The 26,455-nt window shown below is 42.2% G+C and overlaps 1 pseudogene; it reads right to left on the bottom strand.

The window, feature by feature from the left end:
• LOC132010464 (RNA cytosine C(5)-methyltransferase NSUN2-like) overlaps nt 1–13,028 on the bottom strand; it is a 37,269-nt pseudogene extending 24,241 nt beyond the window's left edge.
• Between the last annotated feature and the right edge of the window lie 13,427 nt (nt 13,029–26,455).

Here is a 26,455-nt window from a genome sequence, read left to right as displayed (position 1 = left end):
AACCAATTAGCTAGTATCTTGTTGAGAACTTTTGCATCCACGTTCATCAGGGATAATAGTCTCTAATTCTCCTTTTTGGTATAAATATAAAATGTAAGATATTATGTAAAATAAAATATGAATTATATAAATTACACAAATATATAAATATTATGTATTTATATATAATATATAAATATATATATTTATATTTCATCACTACTATGATGAAAATCCTTGAATACAGTTGACCCCCTTATCTATAGGTGATACATCCCAAAACTCCTCATGGATGCCTGAAATTGCAATTAGTACCTAAACTTTACTGTTTTTTCCTATATATACAAAGGTATTATAAAGTTTACTTTGTAAATTAGGCACAGTAGGAGATTAACAATAATAAAAGAGAAAAATTATAACAATATACTCTAAAGTTATGTAATGTGGTTTCTCTCTCTCTCTCTCAAAATCTCTTATTGTACCTCACCCTTGTACTTCTTGTGATTATGTGAGATGATAAAATGTATACATAAAATGTGAGGTGAATGATGTAGGCATTGTGATGTAGTGTTAGGCTACTACTGGCCTTCTGACAATATGTCCCAAGGATGATCATCATCAGCTTCTTGACTGTGGTTGACTGCGAGTAAGTATAACTGTAGAACATGAAACTATGGATAAGGGGGACTACTGTCAAAATTTTCAGCACACCATTTTGATTATTTCCTTGGGATAAATTCTTAAACCTGGTTTTCAGTTTTTGAATGATATAGAATAAGCACCTACCCATCACTCCTACTGTACATGACTATGAAAGTTGAACACAGTGCATAAGATAGTTATTTGAGGACTTCAAAAAGTAAATAACAGCAGGCTGACTGGGGCAGAACTCAGAAACAAACGACCATCAATTTGGTAAGGAGTTTATTTTCTTTTCTCCTGCAATATCTCCCAGTCAAACTCAACGTAGCCAGAAACTCAGAAGTGAGCCCTGTGGCACAGAAAAGCTTCAGAACAATTTTTTTTTTTTTTTTTTTTTTTTTTTTGCTTGAGAAGTTGGAAAGCTAAACACACACACACACAGAGCTGGGGGTGAGGAAGAGGGAGAAAGAAAGAAATCCAGAAATCCTCCTGGATAATCTTCCCTTTTTTTCTCTCACACCATAGCCCCCAGGTAATCCTGTCAAGTGCTGCAGTATTTGACTTTGATACTAAATGATGGGGCCAACCCCTGTTGATTTTTTATCTCTATCTTCCCAGCATTTGGCCTGAATGCAGAGCCAGTGATAGAAGTGTGTGGTTGAGTATTAGAACTACATTTCCAGTTTTCTGGCCAGAAGACTGAAAAGAAGAGCTCTAAGAAATCAGAAAATACCAGGGAAACTACAGATATGGAATAGCTCAGAAAAGCAAATGTTAATGAGATGAGCTGTTATAAACAGTTGTTTATGAACTTCAGCGCTCTCATCTGAGCCTTGACTTGTGCATGATATCACAAATAGCATATTAAAGATTTTGACAGCTAAATTAATGGATAGATTACCTGGATAGAGTACACTGACAATGCTGGGTTCCAGACTGGGTGATACACATTCATGACAGACAAGAAGAGCATTACAAGGATTTTGACAACTAAACTGATACTGAAAACACAGCTTCCAGTTGAAACTATTAGCCTAAACCCAATCAGATCTATTGCCTGCTAAAACAAAAACATTAGCTCTGGGGAAAAACAAAAAACGCAATGAAAGCAAAAACATTAGCACTCTCCAAAGGATTTGAACGAGATTCAGAGTATCAAAATATAATACTTAAAATGTCTGGATGATGTGGGAAACAGAGGCAGAAGAAAAGTTACTAAATTTCCTTGCTCTGGAGAGCCCACTGACAAGTCCTTGAAACAGGCAGAGTGACATTCCTCAAGGGACTCAACTGCCTCCACCTTAACGCTTTGCTAAGCACAAAAGGCAATCCTAGCCTGAATGTCCCCCTGTCCCCTAATCAAGATCCTGTAAGTCTACTTTAATATATAAAAATTCCTTTAGAAAGTTCCTTTATCTCTGTACACTCCAAAATACATGCTGGCAATCATCCCCAAGCATATGGCCCATTGATATATATCTGAAGGGTCTCGTGACTAATGTTTTATTAAACAGTAATAAATGACCTTTTCCCAACAACAGCTGGCCCCTCAACATCCTGGAAACCTTGCTTTCAAAATTCCTTAGAGACTTAGGCTATTCCTGACCGCCTCCTAACTTGCAAGTATATAATGGACCACTCCTCATAATCCCAGAGCAGCAGCTCTTTCTGCCCATGGATCCTGTCCCCGTGCTTTAAGAAACCACCATTTTGCACCAAGATGTCTCAAGAATTCTTTTAAGCTTGGTTGTCAGCTCTGGACTCCACCCCACTGAACCTTACTTATATTCTAAAACTTCATCAAGAATACAGTCCAAAATTACTCAGCATATGAAGAACCACAAAAATTTCAACTTGTGAGGAGGACAATCAACAGATGCTGATGCATAGAAAAAAAAATGACAGAATTATCTGACAAAGACGTTAAGTCAGCCATTATAAAATTACTCAAGCAATTGTGAGCACTTTGAAACAAATGCTAAAAATAGAAAGTCTCAGCAAAGAAACAGAGTACATAGGAAAGATTAGGTGTAAATTTTGTAAAGAAAATAACAACAACAACAGTAAAAAACTGTCTGGATGTACTCAATAGCAAATAGAGGGAGGAGAGGGTCAATGAGCTTTGGCTAAATTCTATTGATCTATGTTAATCTGAAAAACAAAAAAGATTTGGGAAAAAGATAAACAAACCACAGGAACTGTGAATATTTTTTTAAAAGTCTAACAGAAAGATCAGAAATTAATTGGAAAAGAAAAAGAATAGATAACCAATGAAACTAAAGGCCAGTATTTTTAAAAGATTAATACAATTAACAAGCATTTAGCAGGACTGAAAAGCAAAATGAAAAGACACAAATTACCAGTATTAGTGATCAGGAAGCAGAAGGCAAGCTGAGGACAAAGCACAAGCTGACACCCTGCAAACCCTGTGACATTCTTCCCAGAAGCTTCCAACTATCTTCCTGTTAATACCTTGCTGAAGGAAAAAACAACCTTAAACTGACAATGGCAAGGCCTCTGGGATCTCTTAGGTCCTTTTTAGCATATGAAAGTTCTTCTGAAAACCTTCCTTTTTCTTATCTCCCCTTACCCCCAAGAATATATATAATCAGTAACTCCTCACAATCCTGGTGCAACCCTTCTTTCTACCCATGGGTCCTGTCCTCATGCATTAATAAAACCACCTTTTTGCACCAAAGATGTCTCAAGAATTCTTTCTTGGTCATCGGCGCCAGACCTCACCCCACCGAACCTCACTTATATTCCAAAACCACATCACTAGGAATGAATTAAAAAGGGTCACTCTAGACTTTACAAGCTTTAAAAGGACTACTACAAGCTGCCCTAAACACGTATTGAAAAATTTAGATAAAATGTACCAATTCCTCAAAATCCACAATCAAACCTCACCTAAGATAAAATAGAGAACCGGTATTGTCCTATAACCATTAAATAAATTGAAATTAGGGGCACCTGGGTGGCTCAGTGGGTTAAAGCCTCTGCTTTTGGGGGTGCCTGGGTGGCTCAGTGGTTTGGGTTGCTGCCTTCGGCTCGGGTCATGATCTCAGGGTCCTGGGATCGAGCCCTGCATGGGGCTCTCTGCTCCGCAGGAAGCCTGCTTCTCTCTCTCTCTCTCTGCCTGCCTCTCTGCCTACTTGTGATCTCTGTCTGTCAAATAAATGAATAAAATCTTTAAAAAAAAAAAAAGCCTCTGCTTTTGGCTCAGGTCACGCTCCCAGGGTCCTGGGTTCGAGCCCCGCATTGGGAGCTCTGCTCAGCAGGGATCCTGCTTCCCCTCCTCTCTCTCTCTGCCTGCCTCTCTGCCTACTTGTGATCTCTGTCAAATAAATAAATAAAATCTTAAAAAAAAAAGAAAGAAATTGAACTTATAGCTAAAATCTTTCCAAAAAATAAATCAACAGATACAGATGGTTTCATGGGCAAATTCAACCAAATATCAATTCTGAGTAAGAGAAGGAAATATTTCCCAGAATTTTTTGAGTCCAGCATTACCCTGATACAATGGACAAAGACAGTACAAAAATGAAAGTACATATGTAAGGACCTATTTAGCCAGAGCACTTCCATCCAGGTTAAACAATAATTTTATTGTTTAAAACTTAACTGTCCCTGCTCCCCTTCCCCCAGGGGACTTACTTAAAAACAAGTCCCAGAAACCAGCCCCAGGTAACAAAGCCCAAATACAAGGGTGGGTCAGGCCAGGTGGAGACATCCAATCAGTGGGGAGATGTATACTGTCTCCCTAGTTATCAAGGAGTATGGGCCCCCCTCTTTGGGCACCTTTTGGGTGCCAATTCTGACCAAGGTGATAGGCTGACTCAAATGTCTACTATAGGGTAAATTGTAATTCAATTGGTCACTTATGTGTGACCTAACATGACTGTGCAGCTTTCTCTGTGTGTTACAATTTCACTGGCCACCTGTGCATGGCCAGGCCCAACCTCATGGCCTTTGCCCTTAAAAGCTAGTCTGTGAAACAGAGAAACCCGAACATTCGGTCTGATTCTTGATGCTTGGTGTGGAATAAAGCTTTGCTTCACCTTTGCTTTCTATCAGTATCACTCCTTTAATCACAGACCCATTATGGTGGACCTAACACACACTAACATTGTTCATGAAAGTAGATACAAAAATGCTCAAGAAAATATTCGCAAATTATGAAAAACAATATATAAAAAGGATAATACACAGTGATAAAGTGGGGTTTGGTTTGGGAATGCAAGCTGACTCGATATTCAGAAATTGATCCCTGTAATTCACTATCAGTAGTCTAAAGAAAAAACACTCCATATGATCAAATCAATAGATGCAAAAAAGACATTTTGACGAATTCCAACAGTCATTCTGATAAGAACAAAAGCAAGAGAAATGTAGAAAAAATTAAATTTCCTTAAAATTTGCAGCCCAGTGATAAATACCTGAGACTTGCAGAGTGTGACATTCCTCAAGGAACTCAGTGTGGTCTTAATGTTGATGTTTTGCGAGAGACAAAGGAAACCTTAGCTTGGTAACCGCCAGACCTCCAGGATCCTGTAAGTCATCTTTAATAAATGAAAATCCCTTTAGAGAATTCTGTTATCTCTACCCCTACCCAACTTAAAAAGTGTATAATCAGTTGCTCTGTGCAATCACAGTGTGGCTCTTCCTGCCCTGGGTCCTATCTCTGTGCCATAGTAAAAGGCATCTTTTTTGCACCAAAAACTTCTCAAAGAATTCTTTCTTGACCATTCACTCTGTGGCCCCACATCACATTCCTGATAAGAATTCTCAAAAAAGAATAGAAGGTATGATATTGGAATTTATAGCAAAATATATATTAGGTCCTAGTTCCAAGCAGAGCTCCTAAAACCCTTGGAATTTTCCTGTGATAAGAGCAGGGGTCTCTTAATATGTTAATGAGATTGATGAAGTTCTAGAGCCTAGGTGAGATTCGGTGGACTGAGGTCCGGAGCCGATGACCAAGAAAAGAAATTTTAAAAATATTTTATTTATTTATTTGACAGAGAGAGAGAGAGCACAAGTAGGCAGAGGCAGGTGTGGGGGGGGGGGAGCAGGCTCCCCACCAAGCAGAGAGCCCAATGCGGGGCTCCATCCCAGGACCCTGGGATCATGACCTATTTAGGACCTATTTAGCCAGAGCATTTCCAAAGCCAAAGGCAGAGGCTTTAACCCACTGAGCCAATTCTTGAGATATCTTTGGTGCAAAATGGTGGTTTATTAGAGCATGGGGGAAAGGACCCATGGGCAGGAAGAGCTGCTGCTCCGGGGTGTGAGAGATGGCAAGTTAGGAAGATGAGAGGAAGGGAAGTTTCAAAGGAACTTTCTTATGTTAAAGAGGGCCTACAAGGTGCCTGGATACTGGAGGCCTTTGCAGCTTGATCAGTGTTGTCTTTTGGCCATTCATTAACATTAAAATAGTTGGGAGATTCCTGGTGGGATGTCACAATCCTGCTATCAAGCGTCTTTGTTAGTGAGATTAGGTTCAGAGGAGATTTAACAATATTTACATTTCCTTCTACCTCAAGTTTTGTTTATGGAGGGAAGGGTGACATTAGGGTTTGAAGAAATGAGTTATTTGCCTCTGGAAATTGTGCTATTGATAAGGTAACTTCTTTGTTTGTAGATCTCTAGGACATTTGTAAACCAAGGGAGACTCAGGTCTTGTAGGATTGTGATTTCTGCAAGTTAACTATTTGTTTCTAGCTTATGGCAGTCAAGGGTGCCTGAGGAATGTCACACACATTACCTAGGGGAGCAGATAGAGAGGGGGGTGCAAGGTGCCAGCTTTTGCTTTGTCCTCAGCCAGCCTCCTGCTACCTCATCAAGATGACTTCTACATAGCACCTAAGGATAGGGGAGGTTGCTGGAAGGAGTACCTGGGAGCATCAGTCAATTTCTGGCATTGGCTCAGATCTTGATCTTCAGGTTCCTGGGATCAAAAGTTGTGGCTTGATCCCCAGTGCTATCACCAGGGCAGGACCCACAGGGGCCTCTGAGCTTAGCACAAAGTCTGCTTCTCCCATTCCCACTTCCCCTTCCCCAGATTGTACAGCTGTGTACTTGCTCTCCCTCACTCTCACTCTCTCTCTCAAATAAATAAAAATCTTAAAGAATAAAAAAAGTATTGAACTTTCAACCCCTACCCGCTTCCACCATACCTCCTCGGAAGAGATAAAGGCCAGAAATTCAGTTCAAGCATCAATGACCAATGATTTAGTCAACATGCCTATGTAATTGATGTAGTTTTGGAATGTAGGTGAGGTTTGGTGGGGTGAAGTCCTGAGCCAAAGACCAAGAAAGAATTCTTGAGATGTCTTTGGTGGTTTTATTAAAGCATGGGGACAAGATCCATGGGTAGAAAGAAGTGATGAAGGAACTGAAGGCTGACTGAGGACAAAGAAAAAACTGACACCCTGCAACCTTCCCCTACCCCCACTCCTAGGTGGGACATTGTTGGGGTCCATTATCAAAGGAATGATACTGACACAAAGTGAAAGTTATGCAAAGCCTTATTCTATAACAAGCATTAAAAGTTAGACTGACCTGCCAGGGGAACGAGAGGGAGACAAAGTGAAAGTTATGTGAAGCTTTATTCTATGCCAAGCATTAGAAGTCAGACTGACCAGGCAGGGCCCCTTCCCACTATCTTAATGTTAATACCTTGCAACCCCCATCCAATCTCACAGGCTGGTTTTATAGGGCATAACCACAGACCCAAGGTACGTGGTTTCTATTGTTAAGGCATTTACTCCTGGAATTGATACCCAGAACCTGTACCAGGAACTACAGGGGCGTTATTTCCAGAATGAAGTTCGTGGATGTAAACAACAATATGGCTACCTAGGCAATAGAAGTTGCTCTGGCTAAGCAGGCCCTAATAGTTAAACAGGTTTTAACATATGTGACAATGTGACAGTCTTTAGGAATATCCCAACTATCTTAATGTTAATACCTTGCTTGTCGGACTCCGGTAGGTTTTGCGGGCCGACAGCCACGAGGAGAGCGTCCGGGCCAGCCGGTGGCTCCCCTTGGGGCTGAGCGGGATGGCGAGTGTCACAAGTCCAGGCGCATTAACGAACCAACCAGACTCTAGGGATCTGTCAAAGCAGGATCTCACTTTATTGAGCGGGGTTGCAGCTTATATTGGGTAGGGGATGGGAAATGGGGTCAGCGGGGAGAGAGCCTATGGGGTTTGGTTACGTAGTCAGTAACTGGGTAGGGTGTGTTGGGCGAGAGGAGGAAATATCAGAGATATGCGGAACCGAAACCGCCACGTTGGCGCCAATACTGCCACGGTGGCGCCTTTTCTAGCCGGAAGAGAAGGCAGGCCAGCGCCATCTTTGCTGTGCCCAACACTTGCTAGAGGGAAAAACCTTAACAATGACTAGGCCTTAAGGCATCCAGTATTTTACAGGTCTGGCCATCTTTAGCATATGAAAGTTCTATTGAAACCTCCCTTTTCCTTACCTCCCCCAACCCTTACATGAATAATCTGCCACCACTCAAAACCCCAGGACAGCAGCTTGTTTCTGCTCATGGGTACTGTCCCCTGTTTTAATAAACCATCATTCTGTACCAAAGATGTCTCAAGAATTATTTCTTGGCCATCCGCTCTGGACCTCAACCCATTGAACCTCACTTACATTCTAAAACTTCAGCAGAAGGGCTGCACCAGGATTGTGAGGGGTGACTGGTTATATACTTGGGAGTTGGGGGAGGTAAGGAAAAAAGGTGTCCAAAAGGACTTTCATATGCTAAAGACCTTCAGCATACTGGAGGCTTACTATTATCAAGATTGTTTTTCCCTTTAGCAAAGCATGAACATTAAAAGAGTTGGAAGTTTCCTGGAGGAACGTGGCACAGAATCCCTGATGGGGAGAGGGGGTGTCAGCTTGTGCTTTGTCCTCAACTAGCCTTCTGCTTCCTCATCATAATAAAGTTTCATAACACCACAAAAGGTTTGGACTTCTGATTTGGTGAATATGAGGTGGGTTCTGAGAGAGTGGCATGCCTGGAGACATGGAAGCTTCACATCCCTTCCCACATACCCTACACATCTCTTCCATCTGGCTGTTCTGGAGTTAGATCCTTTTATAATAAACTGATAATCTAGTAAAATGTTTCTTTGAGTTCAGAGCTGCTCTAGCAAATTAGTCAAACCCGAGCAGGAGTTTGTTGCAATTTCCAATCTTTAGCCAGCTGGTCAGAAGTGCAGGTGATAACTTGATTTTGTGATTTGTGTCTGAAGTGGGACTGAGCCCAAGGGATCTGATGCTATCGCCACATAGACAGTGTTAGGATTGAGTTGAAATTTAAAATGCCCAGCTGGTGTTAGAGAATTTCTCAGTGGTGTAGAAAACACATCAGAATTAGGTGCAGAATCAGAAGAGAATCTCCTCAACCTGATAGAGGGTGCCTATAAAAAAAAAATCTACAATTAACATACTCATTAGTAAAAGGTAGAATAATTTCCTTCTAGCATTGGGAACAAGGCAAGGATGTCTACTCACCACCGCTACTCAAAATGTAAGCCTTAGCTAATGGAATTGGGAAAAAGAAACAAACAAACAAACGAAAAACCCAAAAAACAAAACAAAAAAAACCCGCTTAAAAACCATATAGATTACAAAGAAAGAAATAGACAACATGATTTTCTGTGTAGTAAATTTCAAGGAAACATCAAATAATCTCCTAGAACTAGTAAGTGAGGTACGCAAGTTCGTAGGGTACTAGGTCAAGATACAAAAACTAGTCTTATTTCTATACACAAAGAATGTATAATGGAAATCTAATATCAGTCAGATTCCCAGCAGGGTTTTTTGGTTAGTATAGACAAAACTATTCTAAATATTATGGAAAATAAATAAATTGGAAGAGCTAAAACAATTTTGATAAAGAAGACTATAGTTGGAAAAACTAGACTACTTGATTTTAAGGCTTAGTAATGAGAGTATGATACTGAGGAAGAGATAGACACATCAATCAAAGAAACATAGATTAGATTGTAAGGGCCTATTCAGCCAGAGCAGCCCCACCCCATTTGAACTGCCAATTTGCTATAAAGCTTAAATTGACCTTGGCACCACCCCCCAGGGGAACTTACTTAAAAGCAAATCCTGGAAACCAGTCCCAGGTAACGAAGCCCAGATACAAAGGTGAAACATCCAATCAGTGGAGGGATGCATACTGTCTCTCTGGTTACCAAGGAGTATGGGCCCCACCCTTTGGGAGACTTTTGGGCACCAATCCCAATCAAGGTGTAATAGGCTGGTTCAAATGTCTACTAGGGTAAATTGTAACTCAATTGGTCACCTAGCATCACTGTGGAGTTTCCTGTGTGTGTTACAATCTCATTGGCTACCTGTGTATGGCCAGGCCCAACTGAAGAGGGAGTAGGAGGCTGGCAGAGGACAGAGCAAAAGCTGGCGCCTTACGACCTCTCCACCCGCTCCCCTCCATAATATGTGTAGCATACATCAGACACCTCTGCCATAAAACGATAAATAGTTAACTTGCAGAGATCACAGTCCTGCAAGGCAGGAGTCTCCCTTGGTTTGCAAATGTCCTTGAGATTTACAAAAAAGAAGTTACCTTATCAATAGCCCAATTTCCAAAGACACATAACTCAAGCCCTAACGTCACACTCCCCTCCATAAAAAACCAAAGGAGGCAGAGGTAGAAGGAAAAGTAAATAAAGTTAAATTTCTTCTAAACCTAAATCTCATTAACAAGGATGCTTGATAGCAGGTATGTAACATTCCACCAGGAGACTCCCAATTGTCTTTATGTTAATGCCTCATTAGAGGGAAAGTGGCCTTGGCTTGATAGTAACCAGGCCTTCAATATCCTGATAGTCTTCTTCACCCCAATAGCCCTGTAATGCCAAGTGCGTTGTACGCCCACCTTAAAAGACCACCAGAGACGCAAGTCAAAGCCAAACAGCAAGGGTCGTTTATTACGAGTTCGAACCCGGACCTCCACGCACTCGTTGCCAGTGACGCTGAGAGGTCTCAGGCAGAGTAAGTGCAGGGTTTTTATAAGCAGGTACAAACAAGTTTTGGGTGAGGTACAAACAAATTTAAAAAATCATACCTGGTATTGGTTGACTGGTATTGGGAGCCCGGGCGCGCCATCAAGCAAGCATTCAAACAGAAGCAAAAGTAGCTAGTTAGCCCGCGTGTTGAGCAAGCACTTTTACAGAAGCAGAAGTTGCCCGTTGATAACACTTTCGGCCGCAAACAACTTTTGGGGGGAGTAAACAACTTTCGGGTGGAGTGAAGTTTGTCCAGGCCTTTCATTTCCCCCTCTCTCAAGTACCTGAGGATCCAATCTTGGATCCTCCATGGTCATGTATGCAGTTGTTGTCATGTAAGTCTAGGGGCTGATATTGCTGTCTTAAGAACAGAGTTTGCACTGTCTGGAGGCGTTGATTGACAAAAGCTACTAGGCGGTTTAAAATGCATGGTCCAAAAGTCAACAGGAGGAGTAAAATACAGATGGGTCCCAGCAAGGAAGAAATTAAGGTCTTTAGCCAAGGGGATGAAGCAAACCAGGACTGGAATAAACCCTCTGTTGCCTCTCACTCCTTTTCCCACTTTGCCAACCCTTCTCTCACCTTAGCCATAGAATCTTTAACTACCCCAGAGTGGTCAACATAAAAACAACATTGCTCCTTAAGGGCTGCACAGAGGCCCCCTTGTTGGAGGAATAGGAGATCTAACCCCCATCTATTTTGTAAGACTACTTCTGATAACGAGCTGACAGACTCTTGCAACTTTGAGATAGATAATTCTAGCTCCTGTATATCTGCATCTATGGCTTCTCGCAAGTCCTGGTAGTGGTGTTGTTGCGAGATTAAGGCTAAAGTCCCAGTAGCCACAGTTCCTAGTCCTAATCCTAGAATAAGTGCAAGAGTCAGGCTCACAGGTTCTCGCTCAAACCTGTGCGATCCTCCCTCCCAGTATGAAATCAAGTCCTCATAGGGGTGATAAATTAGGCGAGGTACAAGATGCACCAGAACACATTAGTCATTAGTTCGGTTCAGTGCTGACAAATGTATGCATGGGTAAGTCCGGAGGCACAGGCCCACCAGGTATTTTGGGGTGGTATTAGATCTCATAACACAACTCGCAAGACTCTGTGGCACTAGGATTAGTATAGTTTAGAACTTGAAAGGCGTACTGAGCTAGTTGGGTTAAGCGGGTTTGGGTGTCTTTTGGCTTAGGGCCCGTGATTTCTACAGGCCGCTTTTCGGGGTTTGGGGTAGGGATGGTTAGCATGTGTGTAGGTGGTGCCGGCCTTGGTCTCTGGGGAGGCAAGGCGAGAACTGGATTGGGTCCTATAGCGGCTTTAGAGGTCTCTATAGAAAGTTTTATAGTGAACGTTAGACCATCGTCATATCGTTCTTTATAGAATCTAAGGCCCCAAGTATGCCCCCTCACCCAGTTAAGTTGTCTTTTTCCCCACTCAGTAAAGGTTATTTTGAGTGGGTGGCACCACAGGTCTTTGCAGGCTGGGTTCTGTGTCCAGGGACTGCTCCTAGCGTGAGAATAATTTGCTGTCACGGTTATGTAGTCCCAGCTTGAAGTAGGTCTCCAGTAAGTGTCACCAGTGGTTTTGCAGCCCCAATTGCTCCTGTCCCATAGTTCTGATGAGGGAGCAGGAGGCTGGCTGAGGACAAAGCAAGAGCTGGCGCCTTGCACCCCCCCCTTCATCCGCTCCCCTCCATAGGTGTAGCATTCCTCAGGCACCCCTGACTGCCATAAAATGATAAATAGTTAACTTGCTGAGATCACAATCCTACAAGACAGGAGTCTCCCTTGGTTTGCAAATGTCCTTGAGATTACAACAAAGAAGTTACCTTATCAATAGCCCAATTTCCAAAGACACAGAACTCAGTTTCTCAAGCCTAATGTCACCCTCCCCTCCATAAAAAACCGAAGGAGGTGGAGGTAGAAGGAAAAGTAAATAAAGTTAAATTTCTTCTAAACCTAAATCTCATTAACAAGGATGCTTGATAGCAGGAATGTAACATTCCACCAGACTTCCAATTGTCTTTACTTGATAGCAACTAAGCCTTCAATATCCTGATAGTATTCTTTGCCCCAATAGCCCTTCTGAACACCCCTTTGTCCTCACCTACCCAACTCCTGTGTATATAACCAACCACTCCTCACAACCCGGGGCGGCAGCAGCTCTTCCTGCCCACGGGTCCTGTCCCCGTGCTTTAATAAACCACCATTTTGCACCAAAGATGTCTTAAGAATTCTTTCTTTAGTCATCAGCTCCGAACCTCACCCCACCGAACCTGACTTAGGTTCTGGGACTTCATCAGTTCCTTTACCATCAAGGCAGTAGCTGCTATCATTCGGAGGCACGATGGCCATCCAGCTGTTACTGAATCCAGCTTCTTAGACAGGTAAGCTACTGGCCGTCACCATGGACCCAGGTGTTGGGTCAAGATCGCCTTGGCTATGCCCCCGCTCTAAGTCCCGCCCTAAGGGGCGAGGAGGGGATCCGCCTTTGCGCAAGGGGGTGGGGAGGGGGGCTGTCCTGCTGTACTACTGCTGCCAAGACTTTAATCATCTTTTCCATGGCCTTTAACTGCCTTTCTCCCGGTGCCTCTCGATTGTTAAAAGCCTTCTGGGCGATCCTAAGTAGATCCTGGATCTGTTTCCCTTCTAAGTCCTCTAATTTCTGTAATTTTTTCCTAATGTCTGGGGCTGCCTGGTTCATAAAGGACATAACCAATGCTGCCTGATTCTCAGGAGCTTCAGAGTCCATGGGGGTAAACTGCCTAAAGGCTTCCATTAACCTTTCTAGAAATGCCGCTGGACTCTCTGTCTTATTCTATATGCACATATACTTTGGCCAAATTAGTGGGCTTGTGAGCAGCAGCCCGGAGACCCGCCATTAGAGTCTGGCGATAAATGAGTAGTTGTCCCCTATCTTCTGCCTCGTTGTGGTCCCAGCCATCCTGTGGGGGTCTGGTGAGAGGAAAAGCAGCGTTAATCAGGTCAGGGGCTGGCCATCATCTCCTGGGACCAACCTTCGGGCTTCCACCTGGATCCTTTCCCGTTCCTCTGTGGTGAACAGGATCCAGAGAAGTTGCTGACAGTCGTCCCAGGTGGGCGGATGGGTAAACGTTACACTGTCCAAAAGGCAATTAAGTCTCGGGGGTTATTAGAGAAGTGGGCATTTTGAGCTTTCCAATTATACAGATCACTAGTGGAAAAAGACCAATACTGGAGTCTAGTGTAACCAGTGTCATCAGGGGGGTCCTGTTTCCCTCGGGGCAGCGCAATGGTGGAATTGGGGAGGTGTGGGTGCGCCCCCTCGTCCTGCCTGCTGGTCCTGTTACAAGGAAAACAGATTCTCATTGAACTTATGCAAATGACTGATTTCGAAGGAAGAAAGAATACTAACGGAGACCTTTTGGCTTCAGAGGGTTCAGATAGAAAGAGAAAAGTTGAATGCCTTGATTCATTTACAAATGAGCACTTTTACATCTCTATAAGTTACAGATAACATAGGAAAAAGTTTCCCTAGTCTGCAGAAGCAAACCACTGGAGAACCAGCAATAAGACAAAACATTAAGAGACACAACACTATAATCTTTTAGTTAATTTAGTCCCATGTTACAAATTCTAGTTTTCCGAATGCAGCTTTTACTTTTGTAAATTTTTTTTTACCCATTTTAGTTCCCATGATTTTAACATATCAAAGACTTGTATTTGTCCTGAAATTCTTCCCATATGAATTTCCTTTAAGGTAGAACTCCTCTTAGTCCATCCCATTTACAATTGCACCCCAAACCATAAGATACCTAGGAAAAACCTAACCAAAGAGACACAGAATCTATACTCAGAAAACTATAAAGTACTCATGAAAGAAATTGAGGAAGACACAAAGAAATGGAAAAATGTTCCATGCTCCTGGATTGGAAGAATAAATATTGTGAAAATGTCTATGCTACCTAAAGCAATCTACACTTTTAATGCAATTCCTATCAAAGTACCATCCATCATTTTCAAAGAAATGGAACAAATAATTCTAAAATTTATATGGAACCAGAAAAGACCTCGAATAGCCAAAGGGATATTGAAAAAGAAAGCCAACGTTGGTGGCATCACAATTCCGGACTTCAAGCTCTATTACAAAGCTGTCATCATCAAGACAGCATGGTACTGGCACAAAAACAGACACATAGATCAATGGAACAGAATAGAGAGCCCAGAAATAGACCCTCAACTCTATGGTCAACTAATCTTCGACAAAGCAGGAAAGAATGTCCAATGGAAAAAAGACAGCCTCTTCAATAAATGGTGCTAGGAAAATTGGACAGCCACATGCAGAAAAATGAAATTGGACCATTTCCTTACACCACACACAAAAATAGACTCAAAATGGATGAAGGACCTCAATGTGAGAAAGGAATCCATCAAAATCCTTGAGGAGAACACAGGCAGCAACCTCTCCGACCTCAGCTGCAGCAACATCTTCCTAGGAACATCGCCAAAGGCAAGGGAAGCAAGGGCAAAAATGAACTATTGGGATTTCATCAAGATCAAAAGCTTTTGCACAGCAAAGGAAACAGTTAACAAAATCAAAAGACAACTGACAGAATGGGAGAAGATATTTGCAAACGACCTATCAGATAAAGGACTCGTGTCCAGAATCTATAAAGAACTTAGCAAACTCAACACCCAAAGAACAAATAATCCGATCAAGAAATGGGCAGAGGACATGAACAGACATTTCTGCAAAGAAGACATCCAGATGGCCAACAGACACATGAAAAAGTGCTCCATATCACTCGGCATCAGGGAAATACAAATCAAAACCACAATGAGATATCACCTCACACCAGTCAGAATGGCTAAAATCAACAAGTCAGGAAATGACAGATGCTGGCGAGGATGTGGAGAAAGGGGAGCCCTCCTACACTGTTGGTGGGAATGCAAGCTGGTGCAGCCACTCTGGAAAACAGCATGGAGGTTCCTCAAAATGTTGAAAATAGAACTGCCCTATGACCCAGCAATTGCACTAGTGGGTATTTACCCTAAAGATACAAACGTAGTGATCCAATGGGGCACGTGTACTCGAATGTTTATAGCAGCAATGTCCACAATAGCCAAACTATGGAAAGAACCTAGATATCTATTAACAGATGAATGGATCAAGAAGATGTGGTATATATACACAATGGAATGCTATGCAGCCATCAAAAGAAATGAAATCTTGCCATTTGCAACAACATGGACGGAACTAGAGCATATCATGCTTAGCGAAATAAGTCAAGCAGAGAAAGACAACTATCATATGATCTCCCTGATATGAGGAAGTGGTGAGGCAACATGGGGGCTTAAGTGGGTAGGAGAAGAATCAATGAAACAAGATGGGATTGGGAGGGAGACAAACCATAAGTGACTCTTAATCTTACAAAACAAACTGAGGGTTGCTGGGGGGAGGGGGGGTGGGAGAAGGGGAGGTGGGGTTATGGACATTGGGGAGGGTATGTGCTTTGGTAAGTGCTGTGAAGTGTGTAAACCTGGCGATTCACAGTCCTGTACCCTTGGGGATAAAAATACATGTTTATTAAAAAAAATAAAAATAAAAAATAAAAAAATTATATATTAAAAAAAAAGGTGGAACTCCTCTTACAAGAGAGTCAAAACAATTACAAACAACAAAACTCAGAATAGATATGGTTAAATATCAAGTGATGACTCTTATGAAAACATTGAACTCTAGTAAATGTACTGATTGAACCTTTAGAGTAGCTATAGCATTTACCCAAATCTAACCCAAGGTTTATCATTGGTCTAAATCTTGTCAACAATTGCTAAAACCTTAGGAGGTTTTAAAACACATGCCTAAATATAATTAGGGATGTTAAACACCTGATAAAACAAAACATAGAAACTAGGTTTTCTGGGCAGGCAAAAAGATGACCATTTACATTTTCTTAACAGCAGATCAATTAATTTAAGAAAACTTTGTCCTTTTTAAACAGAGAGAAAACCAGCCTTTCTATATCAGTGTCTTTCTTTCCTTTTTAAGCGTGCAGTCTTAAGATAAGGGTTTTCTGGGTTTCCCACCCATCTAGCCAGGAGAGGAGGCGCTGGCTGTGCCACTGCTCCTCCTCCTGGTTGTCGCAAACAAGAGGAGGGGGATCTTTCAGATGCTGTCCTGCTCCCGTCCCTTGTGGGAGCTTAGGAGCTAAGGTCTATCCGTATAATCCCTGGACCAGGCTACTCCCTGGAGTAGATAACCATTATGCCACATGATGCTCCACGAGACACAGGGTGCAGCCCACTCAGACTCCGTAGCCAAAGTGGTGGAGCCGTACAAACACATTCACACAATCAAGCACTCTTCAGAATCAAACAGCTTGGACACCTACAGACACGATTACAATTACCACAGTTCACAATTCTGATGCCCTCGGGAGTGGGACTCGAACCCACAATCCCCGAGAGGCCCTGATGCCCTCGGGAGTGGGACTCGAAACTACGATCCCCGAGAGGTCCTGATGGGCAACGAGGGACGTCTCCGTCGGTGAAGACAGAATACAAAAACAGAGCACAGGAACAAGACTCACGAAAGACAAAACAGAGAGACAAAGCCGGCTCTCTTACTGATCGGTTCCAACGACCTGTTGACCGGTTTTCTGGTGGTCCTGAAGGGGGGGTATCTCGGTGGAACCTCCAAATGTAATGCCGAGCGTGTTGTATGCTCACCTTAAAAGACCACCAGAGACGCAAGTCAAAGCCAAACAGCAAGGGTCGTTTATTACGAGTTCGAACCCGGACCTCCACGCAATCGTTGCCAGTGACGCTGAGAGGTCTCAGACAGAGTAAGTGCAGGTTTTTATAAGCAGGTACAAACAAGTTTTGGGTGGGGTACAAACAAATTTAAAAAATCATACCTGGTGTTGGTTGATTGGTATTGGGAGCCCGGGCGCGCCATCAAGCAAGCATTCAAACAGAAGCGAAAGTAGCTAGTTAGCCCGCGTGTTGAGCAAGCACTTTTACAGAAGCAGAAGTTGCCCGTTGATAACACTTTCGGGAGCAAACAACTTTCGGGTGGAGTAAACAACTTTCAGGTGGAGTAAAGTTTGTCCAGGCCTTTCAGCCCTTCTGAACACCCCTTTGTTCTCACCTACCCAACTCCTGTGTATATAACCAGCCACTCCTCACAGGCCCTGGGCAGCAGCAGCTCTTCCTGCCCATGGGTCCTGTCCCCATGCTTTAATAAAGCACCATTTTGCACCAAGGATGTCTCAAGAATTCTTTCTTGGTCATCGGCTCCGGACCTCAGCCCACCGAACCTCACCTAGGTTCTAGAACTTCATCACAACCACATGGCCTTTGCTCTATAAAAGTTAGTCTGGAAAGCAGGGAGGGGTCGTCCTCTCTGGAAGGGCAGCCCCGACCGGTCTGACAGTCGGTTTGGTTCCTGATGGTTGGCGCGAAAATCAAGCTTTGCTTGACCTTCGCTTTGTATCAGTCTCTCTCCTTTAATCACGGACTCATTATTGGGGTACCCAATTTTGGGTTACCCAACAAGATAGTACAGGAAGAGAGTCCCATAAATATGCCCAACTGATTTTTTACAAGGACCCAAAGTAATTGTGGAGGCAAGGATTGTTTTTTTGTTTTGGGGGGTGTTTTTTTTCCTTTTTTTTTTTTTTAAACAAATAGTGTTGGAAGAATTGAACATCCTCAGGTTAAAAAAAATAAACCTTGGGGCGCCTGGGTGGCTCAGTGGGTTAAGCCGCTGCCTTTAGCTCGGGTCATGATCTCAGGGTACTGGGATCGAGTCCCACATGGGCTCTCTGCTCAGCAGGGAGCCTGCTTCCCTCTCTCTCTCTGCCTGCCTCTCCATCTACTTGTGGTTTCTCTCTGTCAAATAAATAAATAAAATATTTAAAAATAAAATAAAATAAACCTTGATCTATACCTTATACTTTATACAAAAGTTAACTGAAATAATAAAGATTCAAATGTAAAACATTAAACTATAAAACTTTTAGAATAATACATAGGACACAGTCTTCATGACTTAAACTTGGGTAAAGAGCTCTTAGACATGAAACCAAAGCATGACCCATAAAGGAAAATATTGATAAATTGGACTTCACTAAAATTTAAAATTTTGGTCTACAAATAACACTATTAAAAGAATGAAATAGAAGCTACAGACTGGTAGAAAATATTTACAAACCATATATTCAACAAAAGAATTATATCCAAAAGATATAAAGAACTCTCAAACTCAACAATAAAAAAAATTTTTTTTAATGAGCAAAAGACATGGACAGATATTTCATTGGTGATAATGTGCAGGTGGGTAAATGAGCACAACAAAAGATATTCAACACAATTGATCACTAACCATTTTATCTTTTTTTAAGATTTTACTTGACAGTTGACAAGTAGGCAGAGAGATAGGCAGAGAGAGAGGGGGAAGCAGGCTTCCCGCTGAGCAGAGAACCAGATGCAGTGCTCCACCCCAGGACCCTGAGACCAGGACCTGAGCCAAAAGCAGAGGATTAACCTACTGAGCCACTCAGGTGTTAGGTCCCCCCAATAATGGGTCCGTGATTAAAGGAGCAAGACTGATACAAAGCAAATGTGAAGCAAAGCTTTATTCCGCGCCAAGCATCAGGAATCAGACTGAATCAGACTGAACGTTCGGGGTCGCACCTCTTACAAGAGAGGGCGACCTCTCTCTGTTTCACAGACTAGCATTTAAGGGCAAAGGCCATGAGGTTGGGCCTGGCCACACACAGGTGGCCAGTGAAATTGTAACACACAGAGAAAGCTGCACAGTCATGCTAGGTCACACATAAGTGACCAATTGAATTACAATTTACCCTATAGTAGACATTTGAATCAGCCTATCACCTTGGTCAGAATTGGCGCCCAAAAGGTGCCCAAAGCGGGGGGCCCATACTTCTTGGTAACTAGGGACAGTATGCATCTCCCCACTGATCGGAAGTCTCCACCTGGCCTGACCCACCCTTGTATTTGGGCTTTGTTACCTGGGGCTGGTTTCTGGGACTTGTTTTTAAGTAAGTCCCCTGGGGGAAGGGGAGCAGGGACAGTTAAGTTTTAAACAACAAAATTATTGTTTAACCTGGATGGAAGTGCTCTGGCTAAATAGGTCCTTACACAGGTGCCATTAAACATATTTTAAAACTCTCATGAGACTGATGAGGGAGGAGAAGTCTAGCTAAAGACAAAGCACAAGCAACACCCAGCAAACTGCTCCCCGTCCCCCATTCCTGGATGGGATCCATGTAACATTCTTCTAGGAAGCTCCCAACTATCTTTTTTTTTTTTTTTTTAAGATTTCATTTATTTTTTTGACAGAGAGATCACAAGTAGCCAGAGAGGCAGGCAGAGAGAGGGAGAAAAGCAGGCTCCCTGCTGAGCAGAGAGCCCAATGCAGGGCTTGATCCCAGGACCCTGAGCCGAAAGCAGAGGCTTAACCCACTGAGTCACCCAGGTGCCCAGCTCCCAACTATCTTAACTTTAATGCTTTGCTAGAGGAAAAAATAACCTTAATTTGACAATGGCAAGGCCTCTCTGTAGGTCTTCCTTAGCATATGAAAGTTGTTTTGAAACCTCCCTTTCCTTACCTCCCCCAACTCCAAAGTATAAGATCAGTCACCCCTCACAATCCTGGTGCCCCTGCCCCTTCTGCCCACAGGTTCTGTCCCTGTGCTTCAATAAATCCACTTTTTTGTAATACTTTAATTGCTGTTGCCTTGGAGCCCCGACGTTCTTTCCTACATCAAGATTACACTACACATCTATCAGAAAATGAAAACAGGTAATGTAATTCTGAGCGTTACAAGAATGTGAAGCAATTGAAACTCATTGGGGAATGTAAACTGGTGGGAATGTAAATCTTGAAAATAGTAAAACAGTTTATTAAGTAGTCAACCACATACCTACTGTATAACTCAGCAATCCACTAGAGGTGGTCTAGAGAACCGAAGACCTATGTTCACAAAATACCTGTACACAAATGTTTGTAGCAGCTCTGTTCATAATTGCCAAAAACTAAACAGCCCAAGTATCATTTAATTAGTGAATAAATAAACTACAGTGTATGTATACAATGGAATATGCTGCCAGCAATAAAAAGAAATTATTAATATATGCAACAACTTAAATGAGCCTGAAATGGATTGTGTTGAGTGAACTAAGATTGCATACTGTTGATGAAGTTTCAGAATATAGGTGAGGTTTGGTGGGGTGAGGTCTAGAGCTGATGACCAAGAAAGAATTCTTGAGACATCTTTGGTGCAAAATGGTGGTTTATTAAGGCACAGGGACAGGATCTGTGGGCGGGAAGAGCTGCTGTCTGGTGTTTGTGAGGGGTGGCAGGTTAAGTACCATGGAGTTAGGGGGAGGTAAGGAAAGAAGAGGTTTCAATAGAACTTTCATATGCTAAAGAGGATCTACAAGATATTGGATACCAGAGGCCTTGCCATTGCCTAGGCAGTTTTGCCCTCTAGGAAGGTATTGACATTAAGATGGGTGGGAGATTCCTAAAGAATGTCACATAAGTCTCACCCAGGAGTGGGGGTGAGGGAAGGTTGGAGGGTGTCAGCTTCTGCTTTGTCCTCAGCCAGTCTTATGTTCCCTCATCACTGATCCAAGTAAGGACATTCTTGAAAAGACAAACTATAGGGATTGAAAAATAAATCAATGGTTGCCAGGAATTATGGTGGGAAAAGGTGAACAAGGAAGAGCACCAGAGGTTTTTAATGTAACTTATCCTATTGGTGGTTAACTGAATCTACATATGTACAAAACTTATTGAACTCTACACCCCCCCAAATTTCCTAAACATGAATCTTTTGAGGGTCAAAGTACATACATATATGTCGTCTTTTTTTTTTTTTTAAGATCTTATTTATTTGAGAGATTGAGAGGGAGCAAGAGGGGGGTGAGGGGCAGGGCTCAATTAGGGAGCTCAATTTGGGGCTTGATCTCAGGACTCTGGGATTATGACCTTTGCTGAAGGGACACCTTTTCTTTTCTTTTCCTTTTTTTTTTAAAAAAGATTATTTATTTATTTATTTATTTAACAGAGATCACAAGTAGGCAGAGAGACAAGCGAAGAGAGAGGAGGAAGCAGGCTCCCTGCTGAGCAGAGAGCCCGATGCGGGGCTTGATCTCAGGAACCCGAGATCATGACCTAGCCGAAGACAGAGGCTTTAACACACTGAGCCACACAGGCCCCTCTAGGTGAGCTTTTTAAAAGAGAGAAACAGAGAGGGATGGGGAGAGGTAGGGAGAGGTTGTGTGTGTGTGTGTGTGTGTGTGTGAGAGAGAGAGAGAGAGAGAGAGAGAGAGTGTGTGTGTGTGTGGCAATCGATCATTCAGGTTTAGTTTGTTTTGAGTTGAGTGTATCCATTTCAGGCTATATTGTTAAGTTCCTTTTTATATTATGAACTTCCTGTGCTTGTTCCTAAATAAGTATGGAATAAATCTGGTCATTCTATATTCAGGAATCAGGTAGATGATTTCTGCTGCTGGATATTTTGAACTGTGAGTGGGAAATAAAGGGTCCAATCAGGAACTCCTTAAATTTGTTATTCTTTCTCTTAGGATTTGCAGAGGCCTATGAAATACAACTTTATCTCTCATTGTGGCTGCCACAAAAATGCTATGTTAGGCCCTTGAAAATGTAAGATATAACTAATAGAAATGTCCAGGTGAAAGAAAGACCTATTTCCTATGGAAATGATCACATGAATAAGGGCCACAAGTAATCACTTGGGACCCCCAGACAAAATTTTAAAAAGGACCTTTTGTAAGTAGGCCTTGTCAGCCCTCTACCATGTTCCCTTGGACTCAAATACCATTTGTATGCATGTGATCCCCAGTGTGCTTTCACTCCCAGTGGCTAGCACCTGCCCACAGGCTGCTGGGGCCTCTCTGCACATGGATAGCTGCTAGTGCCAGGGAACTTTTTTCTGGGAACAAAAAAAAAAATTATATTTATCAACAAAATGATTAGAGTTTTATAATGGAATCCACTTGTTCTGGTGGCTAGTGAGCCCGGTAGGAAAAGGAAGAGATTATCAGGGGCTTGTGAGTGAGTGTGTGTGTGTGTGTGTGTGTGTTTGGGGGCATTCTGGTGTTATTGAGAAACAATTGACATTCATCAGTGTATCCTTCATCCATCTATGAAGGCTTCCCACCATGTCCACATAAGGTGATAGCCATGTCTCAGAAGAGCATATTGCTGAAGGTCATACCCTATTGGCTAGAAGCTAGCTACATGGCCACATTTAATTAAAATGATAGCTGCCTGGGTAGGAGTGTGTCCAGTTTATAACTGTGGTTCCACTGTTGTGAGGGAGAAGGGAAGGCAGTCCTTGGGATAGCTCCTAGCCTCTGCCCCAGATATACTTTTGTGTTAGCCATAGTTCTAGAGAGAGGAAAGATGGGCACCTGACAGGGTCATGTTTTCTGTTCTGGTTCTAGCTTATTTTCTTTTGCCTCATCCCCATTCAGACCCAGGTGGCAAATGATGAGTCACCTGTGGAATAATCTTTAAGCAGGTCCTTTCCAGAAGTCTAGAGAATTTACTTGAAGTCCACGTTTCACCTCCAAGTATAACATGTGGAGATCTCCATATTTTTATGTGGAGAGCTCAAAACCTTGAATATCAGGGTCTTGGATGGGATAACACATAAGAGTTTTTTTTGTGTTTGTTTGTTTGTTAAGAATTTATTTATTTATTTATTTATTTATTTGACAGAGTAAGAGAGCACAGGTAAGCAGAGTGGCACCAGAGGGAGGGGAAGAAGTGGGCTCCACACTAAGCAGGGAGCCTGACGCAGGGTTCCATCCCAGGACCCTGGGATCATGATCTGAGCCAAAGGCAGATGCTTAACCAACTGAGCCACCCAGGCACCCTCATAAGTGGTGATTTTTTTAAAAGGATGAGCTCTTAGGAGAAAGAAGTAAGGAAGTGTGGGGGAAGAGGTGGTAAAGAGAAGCAGTCTCCAGAAAGAGTCGATTTCAGGCAAAGTTGTATCCTTGACTTGATCCCACAGAGGAGCTCTGGGACCAAGTTATGCTTGGACTGGACACAAGGGACCTGAGCTTCCATACTCTTGCATTAGGTCAGGTTTTGGCTACAGTTGCCTAAGGGATGAAAGCCTGGTGCCTGCAGGCAAAGTTGCACCTGTAGCTCCAGAAGTCTTCCCAAGAGCGTTATATGTACAAGCATCAAGATGCTCATGGAGGGGCAAACAGAACCAGTGAAAGGGGTCTGAGGGGATCTGAGAAGAGCTCTAGCAGTGTCTGCTACAGGTGAAGTTTGTCATTGAGCCCTGTTGCTGCTCTTAATGATACTGTCTTCTTGGAAGGAGTGGCCTTCCAGCATCATGGGGGTGGGGCTCAAACTTTGTGGCTGTTCCTAGAGATTCTTTTTAGCCCTGGTCAGGCACTTTCCTCTGGACCCTTCTTGTTTACTTGGAAGGTGTAAATTGGAATGGGTTCTTGAAAACCAGAGATCTGAAGGTTACAGAATGTAGATCACTTCATTCTCTTCCTTGGGGACAGAGAAAATGTCATGACACTGGAGCTCCCAACCCAGGCATATCCCACCAAACAAAGTGGGTGGTTGATGCAGCTTAAGTGATTCTCCCATGTGGTCGTTTCTAGGTACATCTTTTTAAATTGGTTGTGCTTTAATTAGCGGTGCTTTACTGTTAATATTCCTCTCTCGAAGCAGCCAGCACAGTTTCAATCAGGAGCCTGATTAATATGCAAAAAATGATTTGTTTTGATTTCAGTCTGGTATTTTTTTTTTCCTTTGCCAGGCAACTTCTTTATCAAATTCCTCCACTTTTAAGGGATAAGATGATGTATTTTCTTAAAGTTAGAGGGCCTGGTTTCCTTGAAATTGGAGTTGGAAGGCCTCTCTGAGACCTGGTCTAAAATCTCAACAGTTTAACTTTGTTAGCAGCAAAAGCTTCCTGATTACATCATGTAAAGTCTTGTTCATTGGAAGGCACAACTGACATAGTGGTTCTATCAAAGTGTAATATACTTTACTGCCTATTGTGTGACCTTGCGCAAGTTACTTAACATCTCTAAATCTGTTTTATTATCCTTAAGATAAAAGATAGTATCTACTCCTTGGGGTTTCATACAGTTTTGTTTGTAAACCCTTATCCCAAAATCCTGATGCATTTCCAATTCAGAATTTTGTGGATTTTTAGAAAGGTAACTCAGCACATATATTATTTAATACCCCCAGTGGAATCTGGGGAAGCACCCAGTAATCAAAGACATTAATATTTCTGCAGCCAAAACTATGAATATTCACACCGAGTAGCCTAAAGACTAAAAATAGCCCCTCATCAGTCCAGGGAAAGTTTGTAACTAAGTTACAAATAAATCTTTCTGTTTTCAGAGCTCTTGGGATTTGGGGATTGGGAATCAGAAGTTGTTGTCTTCTGATCAGAGGATCTCTGTGTCCATCCATTCATCCATCCATTTCCTACTGGTTCTAGAAAGGACTAAAAGCAATATACTGATGCATGTGGAAAGGCTGGTTCATAGATGGTTCTGTTTTCCTCCCTGTTTGTGATGTGAGTGGGCTCTTTTGAATTTTCCATTTTTCTTTGACATTTTTCATCCTAATTTGCCTTTTCTGGTGGTCTAATTTCAGGCATGACTCTACTCTTCTGATATAAACAGACGAGGAGATGGTTTAAAATTTGTTTTATTAGAGAGGAAATAACAATAATGTAAATACTTAATTGGTAGCCTCATGAAGCAACAAATGGAATTGTCCAGAAATTGGTAGGAAGTGCTAAGAAATTCTTCAGATGGCAAGTTTCAGGAAGTTCAGAACTAAATATACAGCAAGTTTGTCAATAAACACAAAGGGCTGAAAGCCTGTGGCAAACTCTCAAAACTACCATGGTACCATCTCTGCTTCCCCAGTCCTCAATCAATCCCTGCTTAACTTGGCTATGGTAATGTTTAATTTTTACTTGCTATGTCAAAAAATTAAAAAAAAAAAAAGTTATGGCACTAAACCCAGCAAGATTAATCTTCTACAAAATTTATTTTCATCACATAACCTCTTGGAATTTTCTTGTGAAAATTTGTTAGGGTAAAATTTTGCCAGAGGGATATTCAATCAGTGATCTTGACCACTTCTGGGACTGTTTTCTTCTTTTACTACATTTTTATTTATCATAGTAAAAAATAATAGTTTGCATTTATTGAATGGTTACTATATGCTAAAAATTTTTTAGTACCAACATTTACAGCCCACAACTCCTTATCCAAGTCCCTAGGGCCAGGTGTGCTTTTTGGGTTTTAGAAAAGTAATGTGTGATAGATGCTGATTATACTGTTCTATCCCAGTGGGATTTGTGGCACTATCTCCTAAATCACACGCAAGTGATCTCTCTGTAGGAAAATGTGGGATAGTTCTGTGGAAAAATGAAAATTCTCACTAATTGGGATGAAGGTTTTGCCACTAACTGATTTATGAGAAAACCCCAGTTTTCAGAGTACTTGGGATATTGGAATTGCATTGGGTAGACTCATGTTAACTCATTTAATCCTCACAATGAACCCCTGAAAGTTCTGGCTGATATTTAGGTCCCTGGAATGTCTTGCCTGCCTAATGTGAGTGCCTTTGTTTGCCTGGGGGCCTTGGCCAACAGGCAGTCCAGCAATGTGATTTATGATAGGGACTTTGGGTCATGCTTTATCAGTTCTGACTTCTGGAGGAACTGGGGACTAAAGGTATT

Source organism: Mustela nigripes, chromosome 2, assembly GCF_022355385.1.
Source record: "Mustela nigripes isolate SB6536 chromosome 2, MUSNIG.SB6536, whole genome shotgun sequence".
Classification (NCBI taxonomy): Eukaryota; Metazoa; Chordata; class Mammalia; order Carnivora; family Mustelidae; genus Mustela; species Mustela nigripes.
Note: the sequence above shows the minus strand (reverse complement) of the source record. Positions and strands in the feature narration are given on the sequence as shown.